Genomic DNA, 6,000 nt, shown 5'->3' with positions numbered 1-6,000 from the left:
TTATAGATTCATTATCCACCAACTGAAATTTGTCAGGTCTTTTATTGTTTTAATACTGATGATTTTGGCATACAACTCCTGATAACCCAAAAAACCTGTCTCAATAAATTAGCATATCAAGAAAAGGTTCTCTAAACGACCTATTACCCTAATCTTCTGAATCAACTAATTAACTCTAAACACATGCAAAAGATACCTGAGGCTTTTATAAACTCCCTGCCTGGTTCATTACTCAAAACCCCCATCATGGGTAAGGGTACCGTCACACTATAACATTTCGATCGCTACGACGGTACGATTCGTGACGTTCCAGCGATATCGTTACGATATCGCTGTGTCTGACACGCAGCAGCGATCAGGGATCCTGCTGAGAATCGTACGTCGTAGAAGATCGTATGGAACTTTCTTTCATCGCTGGATCTCCCGCTGTCATCGCTAGATCGGTGTGTGTGACACCGATCTAGCGATGCGATCCAGCGATGCGTTCGCTTGTAACCAGGGTAAACATCGGGTAACTAAGCGCAGGACCGCGCTTAGTTACCCGATGTTTACCCTGATTACAAGCGTTAAACTAAAAAAAAAAAAACAGCACATACTTACATTTTGGTGTCCGTCAGGTCCCTTGCCGTCTCTGCTTCCCGCACTGTGACTGTCGGCCGTAAAGTGAAAGCAGAGCACAGCGGCTGTGCTTTCACTTTCACTTTACAGCCAGCAGTCACTGAGTGCGGGAAGCAGACGGCAAGGGACGTGACGGACACCAGATGTAAGTATGTGCTGTTTGTTTTTTTTTAGTTTAACTCTTGTAACCAGGGTAAACATCGGGTAACTAAGCGCGGTCCTGCGCTTAGTTACCCGATGTTTACCCTGGTTACCCAGGGACCTCGGCAACGTTGGTCGCTGGAGAGCTGTCTGTGTGACAGCTCCCCAGCGACCACACTACGATTTACCTACGATCACGGCCAGGTGATATCGCTGGTCGTGATCGTAGGTAAATCGTATAGTGTGACGGTACCCTAAGACTAGCGACCTGACAGATGTCAAGAAGGCCATCATTGACACCCTCAAGCAAGAGGGTAAGACCCAGAAAGAAATTTCTCAACAAATAGGCTGTTCCCAGAGTGCTGTATCAAGGCACCTCAATGGTAAGTCTGTTGGAAGGAAACAATGTGGCAGAAAACGCTGTACAACGAGAAGAGGAGACCGGACCCTGAGGAAGATTGTGGAGAAGGACCGATTCCAGACCTTGGGGAACCTGAGGAAGCAGTGGACTGAGTCTGGTGTGGAAACATCCAGAGCCACCGTGCACAGGCGTGTGCAGGAAATGGGCTACAGGTGCCGCATTCCCCAGGTAAAGCCACTTTTGAGCTACAGAGAAGCAGCACTGGACTGTTGCTAAGTGGTCCCAAGTACTTTTTTCTGATGAAAGCAAATTTTGCATGTCATTCGGAAATCAAGGTACCAGAGTCTGGAGGAAGACTGGGGAGAAGGAAATGCCAAAATGCCTGAAGTCCAGTGTCAAGTACCCACAGTCAGTGATGGTGTGGGGTGCCATGTCAGCTGCTGGTGTTGGTCCACTGTGTTTCATCAAGGGCAGGGTCAATGCAGCTAGCTATCAGGAGATTTTGGAGCACTTCATGCTTCCATCGGCTGAAATGCTTTATGGAGATGAAGATTTCATTTTTCAGCACGACCTGGCACCTGCTCACAGTGCCAAAACCACTGGTAAATGGTTTACTGACCATGGTATTACTGTGCTCAATTGGCCTGCCAACTCTCCTGACCTGAACCCCATAGAGAATCTGTGGGATATTGTGAAGAGAAAGTTGAGAGACGCAAGACCCAACACTCTGGATGAGCTTAAGGCCGCTATTGAAGCATCCTGGGCCTCCATAACATCTCAGCAGTGTCACAGGCTGATTGCCTCCATGCCACGCCGCATTGAAGCAGTCATTTCTGCCAAAGGATTCCCGACCAAGTATTGAGTGCATAACTGAACATTATTATTTGTTGGTTTTTTTGTTTGTTATTAAAAAACACTTTTATTTGATTGGATGGGTGAAATATGCTAATTTATTGAGACAGGTTTTTTGGGTTATCAGGAGTTGTATGCCAAAATCATCAGTATTAAAACAATAAAAGACCTGACAAATTTCAGTTGGTGGATAATGAATCTATAATATATGAAAGTTTAATTGTAATCATTACATTATGGTAAATAATGAAATTTAACACTATATGCTAATTTTTTGAGAAGGACCTGTAGATGTTGAACATATGGCATATATATCTCTGTATATTTTATGGATACTTTGACAGTCTGCTCAGAAAAATAGTTTATACCTAGAATTTAGACTTTTTTTGGTGCACCGATTTGTGCATTGCGAACTTATATTTAAGTCACTTTTACAACATGTACCATATTCTCACATTTACATTATGGCCGTGGGTTTTAATTCTGTGACTATAATGCGGTTCTCCAGTGTGTGAGCCCACCTGATCCCCTGTAATGTCCACCACAAGCAAAAGACATCTTCTATAATGATCAGTTATGGGATTCCACTTAACCTCTGGTAGCAATGATCATAGTGCAGCGCCCCAGAGACCTGGTCATTGCAGTATGGCGCTCTGCCGCTAAGGGGAGCAGCGGTACGTCTGATGGCACTAAGGAGTTCTCCTTACCAGGTATCACCAGCACACATTACACTTCACACTCCGGCCACTAGGGGGAGAAAAAGGCTTTATTTATTGGGCCACTCCTCACACTGGTAAAACTAGGGGCTGCGGAGGAAGTTAGTCAGAAGCTGACTGGGTTGGATCCAGGCAACATCCCGTGGCAGGGGGTGTTGCAGGGAGAAGGCACAGGGGGGGTCCCTGTCAGGCGTGGGAACCTGGCAGGTGCCTAGCGAACAGAGCAGAACGTTACGGAACCGCGCCTGCACACCCTGCGGCGGTATCCTAAGAAAGAGACACGAAGGGAAGGATATTGTGGAACCGTGTAAACGAGATCAGCACAAAGGAGAGCCACTAAGTCGTGCCGAGAGAGAGGCAACATCTTACTGAGGCGCGTAGTCGGTGGCTGGAACACCGTAGGAGTAACTGACTTCAAGCCTTACTTCAAACTCCGCTGGACAGTTGATTATAGGTTGGCTGTCTACCTTACTACACCTACGAAGACATAGGGGGCAACATTGGGAGAGGGGCGTCGCTAGGGTCCCGGAAGACCTCCAAGCCTTCCAGTCACACAGGTGGCGTCCTAGCCGTAACATACCTGGGGGCCGTTAGAAACTAGTAACATCTGGAACTAAAGAACGAGAGAAAGCTGTAGAGAACGAACGAACGAGAACAGCAGTTGTGAGGACTATTCCGAATGCTCAGCAGGGTAGGACTACAACACACAGGCGCTATTGGTAGGCAACGATTTCCATCTGCGAAGGAAACTCTGGATGTGCCCACCGGACTGGCCAGTCTCTGATAGCCCGGTTGAACGTGCTCTGGACTGAGGATATTGAAGCCTTCAGTAAAGAGGTAAAGAGACTGCAACCTTGTGTCCTCGTTATTGACTGCACCTCACACCATCACCATCCACCTTACTGGGAAGCCCTGGGGACATACTTCACCTGTGGGAAAGTATACCATCCAGCTGCCATTCCATCACCCCATTGGACCCCATAGCAGCGTCAGTCACCCTGATCGAACACCACAGGTGGCGTCACGAACCACTGACAGACTGTTTCACCACTTTCATTGGATGCCCTTTAGCAGGGTCGCGGACCGGGTCTAGCCACCGTGACAGCCTCAGAACCGAACCAGAGAGACCCGGTACCGAAACGCGTGGCCCTGTGTCTGGGGGCGATCCAATACCATCCCCCAATCTACGGTAAATACTCACACTGATAAAATATTACACTGTAGGATAAAAAACCCGTACAATGACCCCTATACATTGCTGTGTCCTTCCAGGAAGGGGGAATGACCGCGTGAAGAATGAGTTGGCTGCTTCCCCACTACCATGTGTATTTAACATTCAGCAAAATATATTTATAGACTGAGCTTTATCCGGAGGATTGCATAATTGAAGTAGACGGTGGAGGGATAAATCGGTGATAAAGGTAATTTAGAGTCACGTGAGTGATGAGAAATTATGATGGGTTGTGGGAGCTGTGAAGAAGCATCCAATGATCAATCACAGATGATCTTCAGTTTCCTGGGAATCCTGCAATTATCAGAAGACACATAAGTAAAGCCAAACAATGGCACCTTAAAGTACCATTGCTGAAAAAAGAGAATGTGTTGAAAAGGTTAATTTGCCAAACAACACATTGACTTGAGAAGTGGTGCAATATTCTATGGCCATATGAGAGCAAGATTATCCTTAATGGGTCTAAAGCAGGGGTGCACAACTTTGTTTTGGTCCAAAGGCTACATTGCCATACTGAACCAATCCCAAGAGTTGCATTTTTATTTTAAAGGGGTAATTACATGAATACGCCACCAAAACAACCATTAGTACATTAATACATCCCCAGAACCAAGTTTTGAGTATTTTAGAAGAATTTTGAGAGTTTTTGCTTTAAGAGGAAAAAAAAACAGACGCAGACAGTATCACATATTTACATCCAGGTAGGTGACATTTGTTCAGATTGAAGTCATTCTTTTCTTCTCCATTTTGTCCAAACGCTATGATGAGATATCATGCCCAAAGCTAGTCTCTGTAGACTTACCCCCTTCTCTGTCTTCAGCAGCACTTTCCGAAACGGTGCCCTGAAACATAAAAATATCACAATACTGCCCCATAAATATCTCCTATGTCACACCCCTAAATAATTGCCCCTCATTGATTCCTGTACAAAATATCCCTCACACTGCCCCTCCATAATATCAGCCCAAATTGCCCTTTTCCCAATATCTCCCCCTACATTGCCACTCTGTATATTGTCGCAACTGCCCCCAGCTATACTATACCCCCTTTCACAATCTGCCAATTGCCCCATAATGTCCTCCACTGCCCCTTTATGTGCCCTTCCATCTAAAATAAAAGCACGTTTCTCCATCTCCTCTGTGGATAACTTACCAGCCCAATGTTCTCCTCACCCTCTGCCGCCCCGGCAGCAGTGGAATGACATCATTGTGCTGCCCTCATTATCAGGGCCATCTCCAGGGTTTCGTGGGCCCCTTGCCCCTTTAACACATACCACAATTCATGATGCAGAGATACGGCAGAGAAATATAGGTGTAGTACAATGCCAAATATTTCACTTCTTACATTACATGTATTATATCAATAGCTCAGAAACGTGATATAGTCCTCCATACAGTGATGGGCATCACATAATGCTCCATACAGTATAATGAGCCCCACACATTGCTCCATACAGTATAATGAGCCCCGTATAATGCTCCATACAGTATATGATGGGCCCCATACAATATAATGAGCCCCACCTGCTGAGGACCCTGGCACTTGCCCAGGTGCTGATACCATACTGCTCTGCCCCAGTCCAGGCGCTGCAGTGTTCAAATGTATTGGCATCTGAAAGACACGAATACATATGAATATAGGAAGAATGGAGCGGCGTCTCCTTCACAGCTGCTGCTGGCTGCACATCACTTGGCGGGCCGTATGAAGTCCGTGGGCCTGGGCTGAGGGCCGCAGACAGTTTGGTTTGTGATAAGGTTCAAACACTGGATTCCTGAAGGTGCAAGAACAATGGTTTGGGGAGGTTTCCCATACTGTGGACTTTGGCCCATTTAGCACATATCATGGACCAAGTAGAATATCTCAAAATACTGGAAGAAGTGAGGTTCCTTTTTCCTGAAGAAATGCCCTTGAAATGGGTGTCTGAGCAGCACAATGACCCAAACACACCAGGAAACTGCAACATCCTGGTTCCAGACCAACAAGATTGATGTTATGAAGTGGCGGCCTGATCCCCAGATCTCAATCTGCTTTTTTTGCTTAAATTTGTGGAGAATGCTTTGTTGGGTGGGGTTGGGGGGTGG

The sequence above is a fragment of the Ranitomeya imitator genome, chromosome 8 (genome assembly GCF_032444005.1).
Source record: "Ranitomeya imitator isolate aRanImi1 chromosome 8, aRanImi1.pri, whole genome shotgun sequence".
NCBI lineage: Eukaryota > Metazoa > Chordata > Amphibia > Anura > Dendrobatidae > Ranitomeya > Ranitomeya imitator.
Note: the sequence above shows the minus strand (reverse complement) of the source record.